The sequence below is a fragment of the Hirundo rustica genome, chromosome 2 (genome assembly GCF_015227805.2).
Source record: "Hirundo rustica isolate bHirRus1 chromosome 2, bHirRus1.pri.v3, whole genome shotgun sequence".
Taxonomy (NCBI): Eukaryota; Metazoa; Chordata; class Aves; order Passeriformes; family Hirundinidae; genus Hirundo; species Hirundo rustica.
Window position 1 is genome coordinate 112186426 of NC_053451.1, and position 21187 is coordinate 112207612.

The window sequence follows — 21187 nt, forward strand, 5'->3', positions numbered from 1 at the left end:
ATATTTCATGTAAATTTAGCACTAGGCATAAAAAAAAAAAAAAAAAAAAAAAAAAAAAAAAAAAAAAAAAAGGTGATTGGTGCCATATAAAGCTGCCTCAAGAAGAGTTAGGTCAGTCTGGTGAAGATCTTGTGCAGTTGTCTCAGTCAGTTGGCCACTGACTGAAAAGCAGAGTATGGGGTGGGTCAGCAAGTTTTTGGCTTTGTGGTACTGGGAGAAGAAGGTGAGGGTTTCCTGTCACCTGTCTGATGGCCCTCTGGGAACTCATGACCCTCTTGGGCACTTCAAACCAAACCTGAGGAGGGGGAGTTTTCCCAGCCATCCTAATTTATCAACCCCAGCTGGCAGATGGGTGAAGGACAGAGGTTTCCTTTGTGTCTCATCTGAACAAATTGGTTCTCTGTGTTGGGTTTGCCAGCTCCAGAGCTGGCCAGGTGGCAGAACAAATCTCCAATCTGTTTTTCCACCCTAATCCCACTGTCTCCTGCCCAAGTGTCAAGACAGAAAAAAACAGCAAGGACATGAATGAGAAATGAGTGGAGTCACCAGAAAGCCTGGGAAATGTGAAGGCAACTGGAGATAACTGCAAGGAAAAATATTACAGGGACCAAGGGGACACATGGTGAACTTCTGATGCTGGAAGCAGAGAGGTGTTGTTTGGGGTTAAAAAGGAAAGCTCTGGGACATTGAACTGCAGGAAATCAAGGTTCAGTAGTTCTCCTCCTCAGGGAACAACTTGTCTTCAGAGCTTGACAGTATTGCATTGTGGTTAAATGTGTCTAGAAGGATTGGTTTATTGCTATCATGATATATGAATCTCCTCCAGATGCTTATCTCAGAGGTTGTGGAGGGGTTCAGTAAGCGATGGCAGGCTATAAATGGGGGAGGAGAAGGATGTCAAGCTTAACATGAGGGAGGAAGGAAAGCTAAAATAATAAATATTGATTTGGAGTACGTCTCTTATTATCTCTGAGTGAACAGGAAAATGTTATAATAATGTGATATTTATGTGAACCATAAATTATCCACGTGGAGCTCTTCTGCACTGGTGTTGACTAACCAAGGAACCATCCTGGGGAGTGGCTGGCCATGCTGCTCATTCAACAGCTTGAGCTCATTGTTTTATTTCATTGCATTCCTGCAGGCTGTACATTTTTATTAGTTTGTAGCCATTTGTGAGATGCATGCCCCGGACTCAAGGAAATCACTTTTGCCAGGTGGTTTGAGTCAGTGAGAGACTTGTCCTGACTGGTGACCCTTCTCTCTGTTCCCTGCCTTACAGCTGAAGAGAGCTGAGGAAATCCTGATGACAACAGACCGAGTTTAAATCTTCCATGTGGATTTTGAGCATGCAGTGGGAGGGAGTTGTAAAGCCAAGTGAAGCACTGGACATGCAAATTGAATTCTGCATTAACCCATTGGCAAGAGATGCTGTCAGAATAGGAGAGGTAATTTTTGCATTTGAAATTTATTTGGACTTTAGCGGGGAGTCTCCACTCGCCTGGCCATGCAGCTTGGGACTGCATTTCTTCACCTTCAGATTGAGGTGCTAACGTTTCAGGACCCAGGGATTACATGGGCAGACACTTCATCGCTTCAAATTAATTAAAAAAATCCCCCCAATTTTTGCTTAGAAAGTGTTCTTCATGTGGAGCAACATGAAAAGGAAAGTAGGATTTATTGTCCAAAAAACAATCCCCAAGGAGAAAAATGAATAATGTGGCAACTTGTGATTCCTTGATCAGATGGAGGAAATATTAATGATGGTATGAATATCAAGTTTTCCCCGTGCCAAAGTCAAGGTGGAAAAGTCATCCAAGAAGCCAGTGCAGATGTTCACCATGTGGTCACATGTCCTTTTTCTTTTTTTGTAGTCTGTGAATCCATATATGCAACAATAGCATTGACATCTCATTAATCTAGAAGTACAGATATGGTGTCAGTGCCTTAGTTACGTACATTGCAGAGGATACATTAAGGTTATTTGTGTCTCTTAGAGTGTTATTTTGCACTACTTACAGGAAGACATGGTGGGTTTAGGGTACATCTATGCTGGTATTTATTTGTGAGCTTCCCAGCTACAATTTTGTCCAATTTCCATTCTTTGAAAGAGCTTTGCTTAGATTCAAAAATTATAGTGCCGTTCTGAGATGAGCCAGGTCTGCTTAAATCTGGGATATTTTCTGATTTTGGTGACTTCTCTGTCCTACAGGCTTTGAGCTCCAGGCTGACTGAAGAATGCACCTTCACCTATGCACACGTGGCACAAAAGAGGATTTTCTTTTACGTTTTCCACTCTAAAATTCCACTCTTTTGCTTATTCAGCATAGCTTGTGAGGCTCAGGCCATCTCTTGGCTGTGTACAAAGTACGTGGAAGCTGAGAAAGTGCATCCAGTTCTACCTGAGCTCTCTGAATTGTGCAGGTACAATGATCAGGCACCAGCCCAAACCTGAGGGACCATGAATCCTTCCCTGTCCCCCTGCTGCCACAGCAGAAATCAGCTATTGTATTTGTTGGCACAGGAGGGTAACACAGGCAAAGATCAAAGCCAATTTACTGGCACAAAATCAGATTGCATCGTTACCAATAAAAAAAGAGGATGCTTTGGGTTTAGACTTTTGTTTGTTTGTTTGTTTTTGTATCTGATTTTTCATTTACTTCTCTCTTTGCAATTTCTTCTCTCAGTTTATGAATTCTTGTATTTTTTAAAATTCTGTGTGCTGGTCTGTGGAACTGTGTGCAGCTGTGTCTATATCATGGTGTAATTTGCATGTACTGTGTTGCATGGGCCAAGAAATGTGTTCAAAGCTTTGAACTTGAAACACATTTGGAGGGTCTGATTTTGCACGATGTGTGGAAATCAGATCCCTGTAAAGTTCCACACCTTAGGTGTCTAAAGATGAACTTCATGCAGAATCAGTGACTACTTGCACATGTATTTCTCCTTACCAGATCTCCTCAATTAGGAGGAGACACTGTAAGACACAAATGATGGGGCTTGTTTAAGTTATTTTCTTTTATTGGAGCATTGCTGCTCTGAGTATTTGGGAGGGGTTGTTTCTATGGATGCTCTTTGATACTGGGACTCCAGTGCAAATAAACAGCATCTGCCACCATCAAGGTCTTTTTTCCTGAGCATTGTTCTGTCTGACACTACAGTTTTTCAAAAAGAATTCTTGTAAACATTTGAAAAACCAAAGTCTGATTGCTTTGAAATTTTAACAGCGTCAAATGTTTCTTTGAAACTGGGGACAGTAAAATGAAAGCTGAACAGGCACCTCTGCCCACACAAACAATTTTTTTTTTTTTTTCATTTTCAAATGTTTCAGCTGCTGGTTGCTCTTGGAACTTTGAAAAGTCTTTCTAGTGCTTGAAGTGTGGCACAAACAAGAGACTCTTCCATTTGTCTTTTTCAAAGATGAGGAAATTTCAAAATTATTGAAGGTAATAAAAAGGAAAACGAAAAGCAAAACCAGAACATTTTTGATGTTATCAATTTTACGGTGTCAGTGTGAAAAGAAAACAGGAAAAAAAGGAGAAAATCTCTCTCTGTGTCTCTATCTTGAATTTGTCAGGTCTCACATTTAAAGATTTTTCTTTTTTTTTGGTGAAAGATCCTGATTTACAATTATAGCAATTTTTCTTTGAAATACAAATTTAAATTTTCAGATAGTTCTGAGAATAAGTCTGCCTTGTTTTTAAGAAAAAAGGATCCCTTCTAGATATACAGTGAAATGGCTTTTGATGTCTAAAGAATTCTACATTTGGAGAGTTAAGTTAGAAATAACTGATAATATGTTCATTGATTATATGTCTTTGATTCCAACAATCCTCCCTCCCTGAATTATGAGAGAAAATTAATTAAATCTTCTTGATAGGAAGAACTGTCTTGTGCCTCTTCCTCTAAGCTGTCTTCTGCAAATATGAATAAAGGCTGTTAATGTTACACACACTGAATTTCAAGGAAATTTCTTGCAGTGTGTTAAAGTAATCATGTGCAAATGTGTTTGCAGACTGGGATTGTATTCTCACCCAAATATATAATGCAGTTTCCAGGTGGTAGCTCTCTGATATTACGTCTATTTTTGTTTTAACACAATGAATACTCAGCAGCAGAGTAATACTGCTCACTGCCTTTTCTTCCTAATGTTGTTCGTGGCAGAAATCCAATTTATACAGTGCAAATAATCATTGTTTCCAATAGGTTGAGGATCTTTCCTGGCAAGAACATAACCAATGCCTTCTACTCCTACTTGTGTAATTCACGGTATTTCAGTGATGTGAGTTAGCATATAAAATCCATTACCCATAGCAGGATTGTGGGAGGGGAAAAAAAAAAAAAAAAAAAGGGAAAATAAACCAGGGAGCATTCCTAGTGCTGCTGGGCACAGGGAATTAAAGCAAATAGCAAAGCAGGTGGGAAAAGTCCAACAAGGAAGTTCAATACCCTGAAGAAGTACGGAGAGCCTGTGGCCCTGGGAGGGTTCGGTGCCCCCACATCACACAGGGAATTTGGCTGTTTCTGAGCAGTATTTTCACCAGGGGCTTGCCACAGCCCCCAAGCCCTTTCCTGAATTGCTCTGAATGCACCGAGAAAGGATCTCGGCAGCAGTCCCTCTCTCACCTGGGAGGCTGTGGGGACCCAGTGCCAAGCACAGCTCCTCAATTGTCTTTTGCAAGAAGCCTCCGGCAGGATGCTAAAGCAGGAGCATGTTTTCATCGCCGACTCCGCGAATGGGAGTGACTCATGTGCCATCTGTTTTGTCCCTCCACCCCATCATATGGGCTCCCTGTTTGTGCTGGATAATGCATTCGCCATCTATTAAAGGGAGAGGAAACTTTGGAACAGCCAAAACAAACACGCCTGAGAAAGGCTGAAGTGTTTGAAAGGGTTGGGAAGCCGCTGCTGCTCTCACTTTCCACTGAAAGGTGGTTTTGGGGCAGGGACAGGCCAGGTGACAGCCCAGGGATTCCTCAGTGTGGGACACAGAGGGGAGCAACACATGAAAAGGGACAACTGGCACGTTCTGGAAGGCTGAGGAGATATTCAGCACCTCTCTGAATGGTGGGACTTGCTGCAGGATTCTGAAATCTCATCTGGTGCTTGAAAGGTGCTTGAATAAATTAATGGGAAAAAAAATTTCCGTCAGGAGCACTGAAATGCAATGACAGCACCTCCGGCTCAGTCTGCAGCGTAAACTCTGCGTGTTGCTGGCACTAAAACTGGGACTCTGAAATCACTGAGCCTTGTAACAGACTGGAAATACTCGCCAGAATAAACTGGAGAGCTGCAATACCGCTGCCTTGGCCATTCATGGGCCGAAATGTTACCAGACATTTTGCCTCTGAGGCTGCAGTGTTCAGATAAAGAGCCCACCAAGGTGGCAACAGCCCCTTCTGAGGAGGGGACTATGCTGAGGAGTAACCAGAACGTGGCACGCTCCACCCATCTCCTAAAACACTGTCTAATATCACCATAATATGCTGCTGCCACTGCTTGCTAACAGGACATTCATAGGAGGAAAATCAGTGGAAACCTGGGCTCTCCTTAAGCCTTGCCTCATGGCAGTGAGCAAAAAGCATCAGCAGGGCCAAGGAATGACTTACAGCCCAAGGATCAGCCTGTCCTCAGCAAACACCTTCTTTCCCTTCTGTTACATGCTTGTACACCACCCTTCCCTGTTTTCAAGATTTTATATTGATGCAGAAGTGTGAGACAGAAGTGCTGTATAAATGTGTTGAAAACATATCTTGGTTTTCCCGTGGTTTCAGGTCCTCCTCGGTGGGCAGCCTGACCCCATCACATCCAACACCCCACAAAGAGCTCGCAGGTTCGGTGACACAGTTCCAGCCCCCCAGCTCAGGCCTGGACACGAGCCAGGATGTGCCACAGCCTTGCTCCAAGGGGTTTGTGTTTCTCCCTAATGAGTGGAAATGTTACCTAGCTAAACGAGTACGAGGAACAAACTGTACCTAACCACCAGAAAAGCTCTCTTGAAAGCAGTTTCCAAACATACGCATGAGGTAATGAGCCTGTTTCCCTTCCTATGTGTCACAGCACTCTGTGCTATTCTGGTTGTGTTTCTCAAGCTGGCATTGCTTTTTTAATGCGCTCGCTCCTGGCCTGCTCTGAGTCAGTCTCTGCACAATCTCAGGAGCTGCTGGGGAGCCTCTGCCATCCCCAGCGTGCTGCTGGACAGAGCCTGGCCTGCAGCTCTCCCGCTCCTCAGTCCTTGCCTCTCTCATCTCCAGCTGTGTCTTTTTTCAGTGTGGTGTGAGAGTGTTGGCAGCGGGGAAAGGCGCAGGAACCGTCCCAGTGCTTCTCCCTCACCAGAAACAGCAGCAGCAAACCCACAGTGGTGTAATTCAGCACAGAAAATAGGTGTGAGGTGCTTAGAAAGCTCAGATTTTTGCTTATGAGATCTCTGAGAGCTTCTTGTGCATTATGTCACTTTTCTCAGCAGTTTGCAAGTTGTTTTTTTTCCTCCCCTCTGGAAATATTTGTCACAGTAGATTATTTTACCTTGTGCTGCTGTATGTAAAAGGCAGAATGTTAATACTTTATTTGGCTAAACATGTATAATTTGGGAAGACAGGTGAAGTGATGGATTAATCATCAGGCTTTTAACTCCAAGTCTTGTTAGCTGCAGTTTTAAATGTTGTTTATTTGAAATTACAGTGTGGGTATGATGTCTAAGTGGAAGCTCTTTACATATATAAGATAAAGTTGCTTTTGCTCTTGATAATACATGAGAGGATTTATTTAAAATCTGTCATTTTCCATCATACCTGGATGTTCAGATAGACTTATCACGAATAACTCAGCAGCAAAGCTACAGCTACTAAAGTGGCAATAACATTTTCCTTCTGCTTTCTATTAATATCTCTAAGCCTTGACCTACAGGACCTTTCCTACTTATTGTGGGAAGGTAATTTTACAGACAAAAAAATTACAGACATCTGGATAAGTGGCTATGAGTTGAATCCAATTCTGCTGCTCTCATTGAGTAGGGAAATTGCCCTTTATGCAACTCACAGCTGTCCCAAGTCACCTTCCTCACTACCTATTTATAGGTTTTTGGCTCAAGACATCTCAACTTCAAAAGAAATCCTTCTTAGGAAAGCATGTAGTATTGTCTGGGAAGATAGGGGTACTCCTGCTTTGAATTTGTGTTGTGCAAGACAGAGGTGAATATTAGCTTTGTCAGAACAGCAACTGAAGCAAAAGAATGGAAAAATGTTCATGTGATGCCGAGCCAAGAATGGTATTTTTAAGGATTCTTTATTGAAAATCAAATGTTTTATTTAAACTAAAAAGAGATTTTTCATTTTGGGATTATTTAATCCTTTTAACCTTTTTCTGCTTTAGATTTTATTTAGATAAATAGTGTTCTTGCAGAGAAATTGTTTGCTTTGTTGTCAGACAGAACATGTCGATATTTCTGAGATGAAACATTGATTAAGTAGCATCCAAACCCCGTGTTTTGGTGTAATATTCCCAGCTCTGTTTCACAACAAACTTTTTAGTTCCCAGGGATGCTTTGCTCATTTGAGGCATGGGCTGGTTGCAGTCAATCAAAGAAATGAGCAGAAAATCCTTCCTAAAACAAAGACAAAGGAGTGTTTTGAGAAGCAAAGTATTTTGAGACTCTTCTTCCTTGACCAGTGCTGGAGGGAAGCAGTTGATTAAGCAGCTGATCCTCTTTAGTGATGCTGGATGATGCTCCTCTACAGTTTACTCCCAGGAAATGGCTTTTCTTATCTTTCAGATCTGAGAAAAAGCACGAAAGACCTGTGTTGCTAATTGGTACAGCAGCCGGCACATAGTAGTTTGTTGCCACAGACACACACTTTGCATTTAAGGGTCCTAACATTTCAATTTCATTTGTGGCTGCCCTGTCTAGAGGCTAAAGCTGGGATGTCTATGTTCAAGCCCAGCCTCTTCATGACACTGGAGACACACCTTGGCTGCCAGAGTGTATTTTCCCATCCTTAGGAGATATAGTTACCCTGAACAAGAAAGGGAAGTGTGAGGAAATAATGCTGAGCCTCACGGTGGCCTGAGGGCACGATGCTGGAGCAGCCTTGCCACCACTAGCAGTGCACAGCTTGATTCCACCCCAGCTGATGTCCACCTTAGCGTGGCTTTGACAGGAGAAACTGTGGAAAGCAACATTTTCCAGGGTAAAACAGGAGATGAGGACTTGCCAGCATTTATCATCTGACAATAAATAAATAAACAGGCTGGCAGCAACACCTAATATTATCTCCTCTCTGCTTGGGACTGTGTTATGTTTCAGTTGAGCTTAGGATGGAAAAGAAGGACTTGTGCTTATTTTTATCTTCAGTTTTCAGATTCACGGTTGTCTGTGTTCCAAGACTCCGTGGTGCTGGTGGCGGGTCCAGGCTGGAGGCTGCTGGGGTCCATCAAAGGGCTTTAGGGGAGCCACACTGCTGTGAGGCCACAAGAACGCCGTGCCACAATGTGAGATCATCACCTCCAAGGCAGCTCAGACACACCCTTTTTCCAGAACATGTGGTTACATCCTGTCGTCGTTTGCCCTCCTTGCAGGAATTTCTTCTAAACTGCCAGTTACCTGCTTTCCTCCTTTTAAATCACTGTTCACAGCTGCCTGTGCATAGTTTGTATTTATACAGCTTTCCTTCACTGAATAGCCACTTTTTTTTTTTTTTTTTTGGTTTTAATTATTGGAACACAATAAGAAAAAGACTTGGGAGAAAAGGAATCAGCGGAGAAATTATCAATTCATTGTTTCCTGTATTTATCAAACAGTTTTTGCACTTGCCCAGATAAAGGTATTCATCCTATTCCTTCCTTCCTTCCTTCCTTCCTTCCTTCCTTCCTTCCTTCCTTCCTTCCTTCCTTCCTTCCTTCCTTCCTTCCTTCCTTCCTTCCTTCCTTCCTTCCTTCCTTCCTTCCTTCCTTCCTTCCTTCCTTCCTTCCTTCCTTCCTTCCTCCTTCTTCCTTCTCCTTCTTTTCCCTCCTTCCTTCCTTTCCTTCCTTCCTTCCTTCCTTTCCTTCTCCTTCCTTCCTTCCTTCCTTCCCCTTCCTCCTTCCTTCCTTCCTTCCTTCTTCGTTCCTTCCTCCTCCTTCCTGTTCCTTCCTTCCTTCCTCCTTCCTTTCTCCTTTCCTTCCTTCCTGCCTTCCTTTCCTCCTTCCTATTCCGTTTCCGTTCCTTCCTTCCTTCCTCCTTCCTTCCTTCCTTCCTTCCTTCCTTCCTATCCTTCCTTCTTCCCCTTCCTTCCTTCCTTCTTCCTTCCTTCCTTCCTTCCTTCTTCCTTCCTTCCTCCTTCCTTCCTTCCTTTTCCTATTCCCTGTCCTTCCTTCCTTCCTTCCTTCCTTCCTTCCTTCCTTCCTTCCTTCCTTCCTTCCTTCCTCCTGTCCTTCCTCCCGTCCATTTCCTTCCTCCTTCCCTCCCTTGCCCTCCCTTCCTCCCTCCTCCTCCCTCCTTCCTTCCTCCCTCCCTTCTTCCTCCCTTCCTTCCTCCCTCCCTCCCTCCCTCCCTCCCTCCCTTCCCTTTATGTGACATTCTCATTTCAGTTTCCTGCCCTGGAAGAGGAGCTGTTCATGCTCAGTTTTCCCAGACTGAGCCTCTGTACTTTTTGGATCATAGGATTCTTTGGGTAAGTGGATTAACGTCTTTCTTTTTGCTGTCCAGGGCTGCATCAAATTGCTACTAAAATCATGAGATAGAATCTTGGGCACTTAAAGCTACATATTTTCAGGGCCGTTGCCTTCTGCATAACACGCATTTGAGACCTCTAGGTGTTATCTGGAGTCTGAGAATTTTATTGGGTTTATTTTCAGATTTTAAATAAAGGGATGAACTCCATTTGGGAAGCAAGTTTATTATCACCCTCAATGGCCTGCTTGTCACTGTGCACAGGAGGATGTTAAATCTGCACTTTAGAAGATAAGAATGAATAGAAATTCTGCTGATTGTGCTCCCCTTGGCTCCAGGACTGTGTCCAGACATCTGAGTTGTAGGAAAAGAGAGGCAGAGCAGATCGACCACGTTGTTTTATCAACTGCTTCAATGTGCAGCATTTTGAGTAAAAACCCTGCCTTCCCTCTGCAAAACTCCTGTTCCACATCTGCTTCCCAGCCTCCCTCTCGTGCTGCCCTTAGCTCTGCTACAGGAAATACATAGCAGCAAAGTTGATCACAAACACCACTACAGAGTTCTGTTGAGCCAAGAGCAATTGCAGAAATGGGACTGTGTCTGCCAGGCAAACACATGCTCCAGGTCAGAAATAGGTTAATTAAAAGGAGATAAGCAGGGCAGGAAGTCCTGAAATAGATAATATTAGTTGGCATGAACTTGACTTTGAAACTTACTTAATAGTTTTCCTTTTCAGAGTGTTTGTTTATTTTCTAAATCTTTTGGTCAAGGAGGAGAGGAAATGTGATTAAATGAGATTAAATATATTTTAATTCACTTTTTTTTTTTTTTTTCCCCTCTTTCCAGCTGTATCTGTTCTACTCCTTGTGTTGAAGTCAGTGCTCTTGCATTCAGTGGGGACAGAACCAGAACTTGAATAAATAATTGAATGCAGCTCAATGAAAAGTGCTCCATGTGGAATTTCTGAACTGGGATGACACTGGATGCAGGAAACTCTCATTTAACATGGATAAAACACTGTGTGTGCTAAAGCAGGGATCTGTTTGTTCACTTAATTAAGGTTCCTAGAGTCAAGGCAATGGGGAGGGAGGGAGGGAGGGAGGGAGGGAGGGAGGAAGGAAGGAAGGAAGGAAGGAAGGAAGGAAGGAAGGAAGGAAGGAAGGAAGGAAGGAAGGAAGGAAGGAAGGAAGGAAGGAAGGAAGGAAGGAAGGAAGGAAGGAAGGAAGGAAGGAAGGAAGGAAGGAAGGAAGGAAGGAAGGAAGGAAGGAAGGAAGGAAGGAAGGAAACCTGTGGCAGCTCAAAGCATTTTGCTGAGAAGGACAGGTGGCAGCATCAAATCTCTCCCAAGTCCTGTCACCTTTTGCATGGCCCGGATTTATTAGTGCAAATCTACAACCAAAGCTACCTCTGTACTTATGCAGGCAGGCACCCACCTACAGGTGTCAGGTCAGGTTTACGTTGTGCACACTTAAACTCATTTGTTACAGTGAATACAAGTCCTTTTCATCTCTCTCGCTGTGCAGAGAGAATATTTTTGTTCTTCTCCAAGGGGGCAGTGTCCTCTGGTGACACAGATAACAGCTTGGAGGTGTAGATGGCCTATAGAGGTGGCTCAAAAATCATTAGAGAAAGTTATTGATGAAAATAATTTTCCAAGTGTACTTCCAGGGGGATGTAAACAACGAAGCAAGAGGTGCACCTGCACCAGGACACCAACCCACAGCCTTGTCAGACCTGACAGAGCCTTGTCAGGACATAGCTGTCCTGACTGGGATGTCAATACTTTCTGAATTGCATAGGCTGAGTTAATCCCCTTGAGACATTGCCTGGCAAATTCCACCTTCCCTGCATCGTAGATATCTCAGAACTGAAGTTTAAACTGCAAAGGTGTAATTCCTTCAGTCACAATTCCTTCACACAAATGAGGAAAAGGATTTATTTTCTCTAAAAGTCAGATCGTCCATGAAATGAACTTCTCAGGGCTTTTTGGCAGCAAGGGGAGTGTTTTTCTCCGAGTTGCATTCTTCACATATTGACTGTGCTTCCCGTGAAATTACAAATACATTTAACATGCAATTGGCCAAATTCCCGTATGAATTTTCTGATTTTCGCCTTTGGAGAAGGATCTTACAATGCTCACTGATTGGGCAATAAAATGATAGAAGAAATTCAATGTCAATAGATGCAAAGTGATGCATATGGGGGGAAAAAACACACTCCAGGATGACACAGAATGACAGTTCTAAATTAGTTTCTGATGTTCAGGGAAGGGATTTGGGAGTCATTACTGACAAGTCCCTGTGAAAATCAGTTCATTGCTCAGCGGTGGTCAGAAAGATTGTTAGGAATTGTTAGGGAAAGAATAGAGAACAAACAGAAAAAATTAGTTATGCTTCCACACAAATTCATGATGTATCTTTATCCTGAATATTATGCAGTGAACTCATCACCACAGCTTGGAATGGAGAGCAGAAAGTGTCCCAGAAAAAGGAAGAAGCAGGCTTAGTGAATGGAGTGACTTTTGCTTGAGGAAAAGCAAAATGTCCTGGGTATTTTCAGCTTGGGGAAGAGATGAAGCCTGATAACATCATGAATGGTAATGGGTAGTTGAGGAAAGAGATTAATTATCATTCCTGACAATATAAGAATAAGGGCTGATGAAATCAGCTGGGCTTTTAAAAAGAGAATACTTCACCACCCAGCATGTGGTGAAGTTGTGCAAGTCGTGGCCACGGGATATTATGGAGACCAAAATAACAAATGGGTTCAAAAGCTGGTGGGGCAGTTTGGCAGAGGATAGGGCCATCAGTTTCTGCTCAAAATTGTGTCCAGAATGAAACCCCAGAGGTTCCTGTGTCACCAGAAGCTGGGAGGGAGGGGAGGTGACTCAGTGCCTGCGTTGCTTGTCGTGTGCTTCACCTGAGCATTCCTTTCTGACACACTCAGGGCAGAGAGCCAGGCAGAGCCTCGCTCTTCAGTGTGACAGCTGTGTTCCTCTGGTATGCTTTTAAAATTTGTGACTGATGTATTTATTTCTATTTTTATGCTTTTCCACCTCTTCCATCACTGTCCCAAGTGGGAGACCTAAATGTATCAGTCTGTTTGTCTCTCGCAGCTCTTCCAAAGCAGAGAAGCAGCCCAGTCCCCATACACAAAGGGATTGTTGACCCAGGAATGGTCTGCTGGGATGAGAAAGGTCCTGAGGGACTGACAGCCACCCTCCTCCTCCTCACACTCTGTGTGGTGCCCTGGAGAAAGGGCCCTGCAGACCTTGCCATGCCCTTCTCCCACCAGCCCTCCCAGGACTTGCTGCCCCTGGGCTGCATCCAGTTCTTATGAGTGAGGCACAGAGAGAGAGGGAAATAAAACCCCTCAGTGCAGCAAAGCCCTCCTTAGTCAACACCGAAGTGAAGCCTACGTGGTTTGGTCAAAATCCAGCAGTACATCTGTGGAAGAGGTGGGAGCTGGATCCAGCCCTTTTCTGGCTTGGACAGTAACCTGTAATTAGACTTGTCAGACTGCAAGACACCTAATATATCCTTCTGCAATATTTTTTTCTCTTGGTGTAACTTCTTCTTGTATCCAGTGTGCTGTAATTCTGGGTATTTCTCTTTATAGCAGTTAGTTTCTCGGCATAGTCCCTGACCACAAATACTTTTGAGTGGAACATCTGGTTCTAATGTGTACTCTAGAAATGTTACTTTCTGCATTATTCCATTTGTCTCCCAAACGATATTTTTCCCCCTGTGTTTGCCCAGAGAATCTTGTAAGCTGATCAATGGCTGAAGCAGCAAAGGATCCATTTGAGAACAAAGGCTCCAAAAGCCACATAAACAATTTCCCAGAACTCGAGGCAGTTGAGGAGAGGTAGTTTGCAGAGCAGCCGTGCACGTGGGAACTCTGCAGGGCTGCCTTCCTCATCTTTCTCCATGCTGCCTTTCCCCACTGCTCCTACCAGTCACTACAACTGCAGGAGCAATCCCAGCTTGTTTCCACGCTGGTGATCCCATATAACATTTTTGGTTTTTAGTTCTCCTTCACTTCCAGTCAAACCCTTTCAAATGTTCAGAGGAGGAAATACTGCTATTGTCTGGTTCCTTCTGTTGTTTCTCACTGTCATTACAGCTGCTTTTTCAGCTGCAATATGTGAGTAAACAAAACTTCACCTACATAGAGGGGGAGCACTGCCCTGCATAAAACAGGCTGTGGAGTCAGTAAAGTAGAGGCACGAGTGGAAGCAGGAATGTTTAATATACTTTCAGGCATGGGGAACACGAAAAGGCTGCTGAACTCCAGAGAAATCTCCGGTGCTCTTCTGGTATGTTTGCAATACAGACAATATAAATAATATATAACTCCTGGAAGGAGTGTAGGAATATATAAAATTTTATGTGGGGGAGCACTGCACGCATGTGGGAGACTCAGATGCGTCTGCAAATCACGGGCTGGATGCCAAGCGCTGCATGCCCACTGTAAACGAGGCTTGGGGACTGAATTACTTAAGTAATTAAAGTGGATTGTGACTCACATGCTGAAAGGGTAAATTGTGCACTGCCACAGTCCACCAAGTTATTTAATTTTGGAAAACCAAAGCTCCTTAGTGACAAGGAGGAGGATTTATTATTGCATTATTTTACCTCTGCAAGCCAAGCTGTAGGCAATGATGATCATGGTTTTCAGAGTTTGCCTGGGCAGGGTTGTGTTGCTGGCCGGCCACCTCATCATTAACGTAAGACATGGAGACATAGAGCATGATTCAAACATGTGAAAAAAAATGCAGCTTAACCATTTAAAATCCTTTAGGGCTTTTGCTGTAGGTGGGCAAAGCTAAGCATGCTTTGAGGAGCCTGCTGCCCAGATGTGCTGCAGCTGTGCAAGGTGGAGCTTCCTCTGCTGAGGTGTTCCCTCACAACCCAGGGTGGGTACAGAAGCACTGGATGGAGGAGCTGCGGGTTTCAGCTTTCAAGGAGCTGAGGCTGGAACCTCCCTCAGCTCCCAAGAGCCTGACTCACACTTCTGTGTCCTGGAAACTATCACTTTGCTTTCTGGAACTGCAGACTGGCTTTTCCAGCTCTGTGTTTTGGGGCACACATGGGATTCAGGTACAGCTCCTTTCCCAACCCCTCCCCCCCCCTCTTCTTCATCAAAAAGTCTTCCCCCCATTCCAGTGGAAGGTGTCCCTGGTCATGGCAGGGAAGCTGGAAGTAGATTACCTTTGATGCCCCTTCCAACCCAGGCCATCCTATGATTTTCTGATACCCAATTCACCCTTTTCATCATGTTCCTCCCTCCTCTCAACCTAGAGAATATGCCCAATGTCCTTTTCAGTGTTAGAATCTGCAGCTCTTCCTCTTCCCCTCTGCTTATCCATCCATTTAATGCTTAGCATAACCATGAATGTTTGCCATATGGGCCTGTCTCTTGATATTTTAATCTGCCCTGAGTTTTGGGTCAGTAATAAGCAGTAGGAACAATTACATTTAAAAAAAAAATTGTCACACTTGAAATAAAACAGAATTATTTATTTTATTCCTCCGAGGCTGTATTCCGAATATAGCTTTTTGGACATCTGAGCAATTGCTTACATTGAGATTTTGTTCTGACTCTGTTGAAGTGATGCCAATAGGACAGAGATTCCTGTTATGATCCAGTTATTAAAAGGTGCCTCTGCCCAAATCAAGGTGCAAACGAGACCATAAGCTGAAGTCAACAGTAGAGATTTTATTTAACAGTAAATGTGAGGTGGAGAGAAAGAAGTAGGAAAGGGGTCAAAGAGAGTGAGAGAGAGACAGATTAAGCAGAAAGTTATCACCACCCTGTGGATCCCATGGTGTCCCACAAGTCCATTTCACCCTGTTGGGGTCCCAGAGTCATTCTTCTGGGGTATCACTTTCATACAGTCCAAATTGCGGGCGTCCACAGGGCGTAGGTGCCTTTCCTATAACTTGGGATGGCATGAGTGTAAGCAGCTGTTTTCTCTCCCCCAGTTTGCCATGGTGGGAATTTTTGTACAGGTGCAGTAACCGGGAGGTTACCCAGATTTGCCTCTCTGGAATTAGTGCCCTCCTGCGGCAAATTCCTTCCTTCTGTGCTTATCTCAAGTTCTCTCTCTGGTGGCTTGTGTTATGGCAAGTCTCTTCTGTGGCCTTGACAGTGTTTTGAGACGGGAAACTGCATTCCTTAAGTCCTTATAACTCCCTCCCTAATCATTTGCACGTTGTTCATGCCATCCAGTGCATGATAAATATGATAAAAGAGAGGAAATTTGTTTGTGTTGCTGGAGGTCAAAAGAAATGTCAATGATTTCACAAACCATGTCTGGGAAATCATCTGGCCGAGGTAGTTGCACCAGAGACACCTTGGTCACTTCGCATAGCAGCCAGCAGCCTCTTTGAAACCTCCACAGAAACAGCTCAGCTTGAAGCTTGGGCTTTGGTGGCTGCAGCACAGGCATTGCCACTGCTGTGGAGCAAAACTGCTGCTGTGTCCTTCCCCCGGCAGCTCCAGGAGCTCGGTGGCTGGGGGAAGAGCCCCGATTGTGATGGAGAAAAATGAGGGGAATTGGCTGAGAGAGCTCTGAAGGAGCAAGGATGCCACATCTTGGTGCTTTCTGAAGCTGCATGACCTTTGATATCAATAATTCAACAGAATGGTAGAAAGCAGGCACTGACATCATCTGCTGCTTTTTCAGGTGATCACCACCCTGGGTCAGCCCCTCAGTGCTGCTGGGTGGTGCTGACGGGATCTGACCTGGGGTTCCTGCACAGCAGAGAAACCCCACGAGGGGTGGGCTGCTGCCAGCACCTGCCCAGGAAATGCTTCTCACGGGTCAGAGGGATCAGGCTGGAAACTGAAGCATTTTAACCACTGTCTTTAGTAGGAAACGCTTCCACAGATGTCCTCATTTCTTAAAACTATTCTTTGATCTGAAAAGAGAAAAAAATAAAATCTCATTTTATAGGAATAGTGATTTCTGGGAAAGGTATTTTGAACTCGTTTAGGCACAGCCGGCAAATTTTAATTATAGATGAGCACTTACTTTAGCACTTTTTTAGCCGTATTTTACTCCTCTGAAGACGTGGCTGGCCTGAGTCAGCACAGCTGACTCCAGCCCAGGGAGGAGGCTGGGCAGAGCAGGCTCAGCAGCCTCCAGATGTTGTGCACTGTTTTCTTTTCAGTGGTCTTTTCCTGTCCTCTTGGAGAACTAGGTGATATGCAGATGAAGAGTGTTATTTTTTTTGGAGGAAAACTCTAGATAACAAAAATGACTGGGAAGAGTACAATTTTTGCAGGTCTGACTCAACAGCATCTGCTTCAGTGAAAGCACTGAGAGATTATTGAAATAAGGCAGGTGTCCAGGTTCAATTGAGGAAAATATTTTAAGCTGTTTTCATAAGGAGCACAGTCTGGAATAGCAAAGTTGGCTTCTTTTGAGGGAAATGGAACAAATCAAAACAAACACAAAAATGGAAGGAAGTGGGATTTTGATAAAAGTTTTTAACTTTCCTTTTTTTGAGCAGATTAGAAGGTTGGTGTTTTGGACATTTACCTAAAAGACATTTTGGAAGGAAAGGACGTGAAAGAAAGAAGGAAACCTTCAGCCTGGTATAGAAACAGGATTTTACTATGTTTTGGAGGAGTGGAAGTGTTTGTCTCTCTCCAGACCCTCTCCAAAACAAAATGCATGCATGCTATATCCACATGCTCTCAAAAGACTAGAGGTGCATCTGTTTTTGACAAAAGTTCAGTTATTTTACCTGTCATTCTGATTTATGTTTCTTAGAAAACATAGAGCTGCAGTTGGAAGAAAAGAGAAAAGCCATATGGCAGACAATTGCCAAACAAACACATACAACATAGGTGCCAAACAGCTTTTACACAAACAAAAAGAGCAGAAAAACAGCCTTGTCCCCCCCCTTTTGATGCATCTACATGCTTCAATGAAAGAACATGTACCTGGTTTTTAACCTCCCTTCAGTCCTTCTGGAGACTGGCTCTTTAACCTTGTGTGCCCAAAGTATTTCTTAATGCGGTCACATTCTCATAAGATCTCAATTTACAGAAATAAATATGTCTAACCCTGTGAATAACTCTGGAACTAGCATTAATTTTAAGTGTTATCACATATTTGGCGTAGCTGAAATGCTGTAGGATGGAAAGCAGCTGGCTGGGCAGGGACTGTCACGGCTCAGAAACGGCTCTTTGTAAAGTGAACCAGGACTGGAACCCCACGTCTTGCTCCTGCAGCACCTGCTCTGTGAGGAAAACCTCTGGAGCAACCCTTGCTCAGGCAGCAGGACCTTGCTCATTTGGGGTCTGCTGGGATGTGAGGAGGCTCCTCAGGAACTTGCAATTACAGTAAATATTACTTATTTAAGGTGCTAACTGTCATATAATTTTAAAAGCCCTAGAGCACCACCTCTGTGTCTTTCCCAAAGAGGAGAGAAATAAAATTCTCTAGGTTTCCTCCGAGGGGGAAGGACTAATTTTGTCTATTTTGGAATAATTTGATCCAGTGCAGGCTGCTGCATTGCACAGCAGTGCATGATGTGGGCACATGGATCACTTGTGCACTCACACACTCACACTTCTCACACTCACACTCACACTGCTGGGCACTACAGGCAGCACAGAAGCAGCTGAAATGGGACTGCCAGCTCCTCAGGGCAGCAGTGGCTGCATGACAGCAAAGGGACAACCAGGATTGGGTAGAGAGGAGCAGAACTGGTGCTGAGAGCAGGGGTGACAGCAAAACCAGGGTTTGAGGGAATAGGATGGAAGGAAAGATGGAACAGTGGGGAAGTGCAAGGGGCCAGGGACTGAGAGCATCCAGGAAGGTGTCTGGGGCTGCCTCTTGTCATCCCTAAACTCCTCTGCTCCCGTGTTTCCCTGTGCCAGAGAAGGTCTGTGGATGGCTCATCAAAGTGTTCTCTAGAATGCACGAAAGTTGAGGAAAACCACATTTACTGTCCCTGCAGGCCACCCCCGGAGGCAGAGCTCTGTCCCGAGGACGGCTCTGTGTGCTTCACACTCAGTGTTTGTGGAACCAGCTCCCCATGCTGGGACTGGTGAATATTTAAAAGCAGAAGCTGGCACGTTGCTTGCTCCCCATCCGACCTTTCCCCCTCATAAACATGCAGGATTCTCAGTCTGCACAGACAGACTTCTCCAGGTGTGGGAATGTGAGTGCCTGAACTCAGCTGCTGGTCCTGTCACAGGACAAATCAGCTCCCTTGTCTGCCAGAGCACTTGGCCAAGGACAAGAGCACCAGGCTCAGAGTGGCTGTGCACATTTTCACTGGTGTCTCGTGAACATTTGCTGCAGAAAGGGAGTGAGTCGGGTTATCTCTGTGTTCATCCATGATAAAATGAGTAACTTGATGAGAATTTACCATGGATGCGGTAGGTCTCATTCCACACAGGAGAACTTGAGTTAATTGATTGTGTTAATCACATCCTCCCCTACTCATCTTAATCCCTACATTTAATTTTATTTGGGTTGCACATTTCCCTTGAGGAACTGTGCTTGATCTGAGTGCAGTCAGACTCAGTTAAGTTTCTCGACAGGCCAAGAGGAGTGGAAGGATGCACTGAGGATACAGCTCAATCCAAAGCAGAAAGGATAGGAGGGAGAAAAACAAAAGGAATTTCAGATAAGAAATTCAAAGCGTAAGGTGCTATCTGTCACCTAATGGGTCTATCATTCTTATCATTGTAGAATTACTAAATAGATATGACTGCTTTAAGAAAGAAAACAGGCAGGAGCAAGCTCTTTCTCACTGCCTGCTCCCACACTGGTGTGTTTTCTTCTCCCAGGGAGGGGGAGTCCTCTCCCCTTTAGCCAAAGGAGGGCAGCCGGGGCTCAGTGCTTCTCCTGGACCACGCACAGATGCCCAGTGGTAGAATTATTAATTTAACCATACTAAGATACACTAAGGTGTAAACTCTGTGGGTACTCACAGGTGGTGTTTGAGCCCAGCCCAGGGCCCAGTTTGATTTCCCAGTACTGACAGAGCCCATGGGTCTCCAATCTGTGGGCAGTATATTTTGTGAAATCCCCATGCTTAAGAATGCAGTAAGGAGAGGCTGCTCAGTGGGAATTTCAGCTCCATCTTTGAAATTCATCACTACTGCAACTTCAATTCAGATTCTTAATGTTACTTTAATAAAGGATTTTGTGATCTAATTTCCCTTAGCCTCAATTAAGGGTTGAGGACATCAGCCCATAAAATCCTGGAGGAACAAAAAAACCCCGCCTAGTTTTTTTCTTCATCATTTTTTCTAAGTGAAGTAGTTAGCAGGGATTTAGAGAAGGTAATTTTACCCTTGACAATAAATCAGCAATCATTTGTGATGAGGCAAATAGACATTCAAGCTGGGCAGAGAATAGCTGAAGTAGAACCTCAAGAGATTATCAAAGAAACCTGCTGATGTGCAGGTTTCTGACTTTCTGGTGTCAGCATTAAGCGACACTATTCAGGTTAAACAAACCTTTTTTCTGTATGAATAAAGCTTTTTTGCACTCGGTGAGCAAGACATGAGTATTTGAGTAGATGAATACAAAGCCATGTGACTCATCAGCATGTTTGAATATCAGCCACCCCCAGCACCCCAGGTTTAGTTGGTTACAGGAATCAATCAATTTATAGTGCAGTTATAAAAGCACAAAATGCAGAGTGTATAGACCAGGCACACACACATTATTGTCACGGATAAACAGGGGGGTAAAAAGTGCAGCTGAAGGAAATGCTAATTACAGCCCTGCCCCTGGGATCTGGAATCCTAGCAAGGGTGGTCACAGGTGCTTGTGGAGGTGAGGTCACAAGAGGCCAAGCAGCGTCCTGAGGGGTCAGAAAACAGCATGGAAGACTTATGACAATGTAAATAATTTTTTAAGCCGTGGAGATCTTTATATTCCCACAGCTCCTGTGGAAATCCCCTTGCAGGACCTTCACGGAGCAGTCCTGTTTGATTTTTTGCCACCAAACCCCGGGAACAGCCCAGAGATAAACAGACTCTGACACTGCACACCAGCCTGGCCTCTCTGCTGTCCCTGCCAGGCTCCCTCTCACACCCTCCCATGGAGGGGGATGCTCCAGCCCAGCTGCCCACGGACTCAGCCGCTGAGCAGGTTTACTGCAGGTGCCCTGTGCCCCCATCCCACAGAGAATTCCCCTTGGGAAGCCGCTGTAGAGCTACCTGTTCTCTCTTCAGAGATACACGATGCTGAGAGCTAATGTACTTGACACACACTGCAACAGATTTTAGAAACTCAACGATTTTCAACTTTGGCAAGGTTGCCTTTGTTGATGATGCATTTACCCTTGCTCTCTCCAGGCAAGTCTATTAGTGCACTGATAACACTTAATCCTTGACCTGTTTGTAGACAGATAAGCAGGCTGGTACCAGGCCTAGTCTCTCTAGCATAAATTACAGCATAATACAAGAAACTCCTAAGGACCTGAGCAGTTAATATAATCCCAGTGGAATTAATAAATATGCTTCAAGATATTCCTTGTATTGCAGCAGATTAATTTGTTT

At 44.2% G+C, this 21187-nt stretch overlaps 1 protein-coding gene across 2 annotated transcripts in view; it reads left to right on the forward strand.

The window, feature by feature from the left end:
• Window positions 1–9609: 9609 nt before the first annotated feature.
• LOC120749373 (uncharacterized) overlaps window positions 9610–21187 on the forward strand; it is a 46940-nt gene continuing 35362 nt past the window's right edge. For both annotated transcript variants that reach the window (XM_040056722.1, XM_040056723.1), the window contains exon 1: window positions 9610–9647. The gene's annotated coding sequence lies outside the window, so the exon portion shown is untranslated. The remainder of the gene's footprint in view (window positions 9648–21187) is intronic.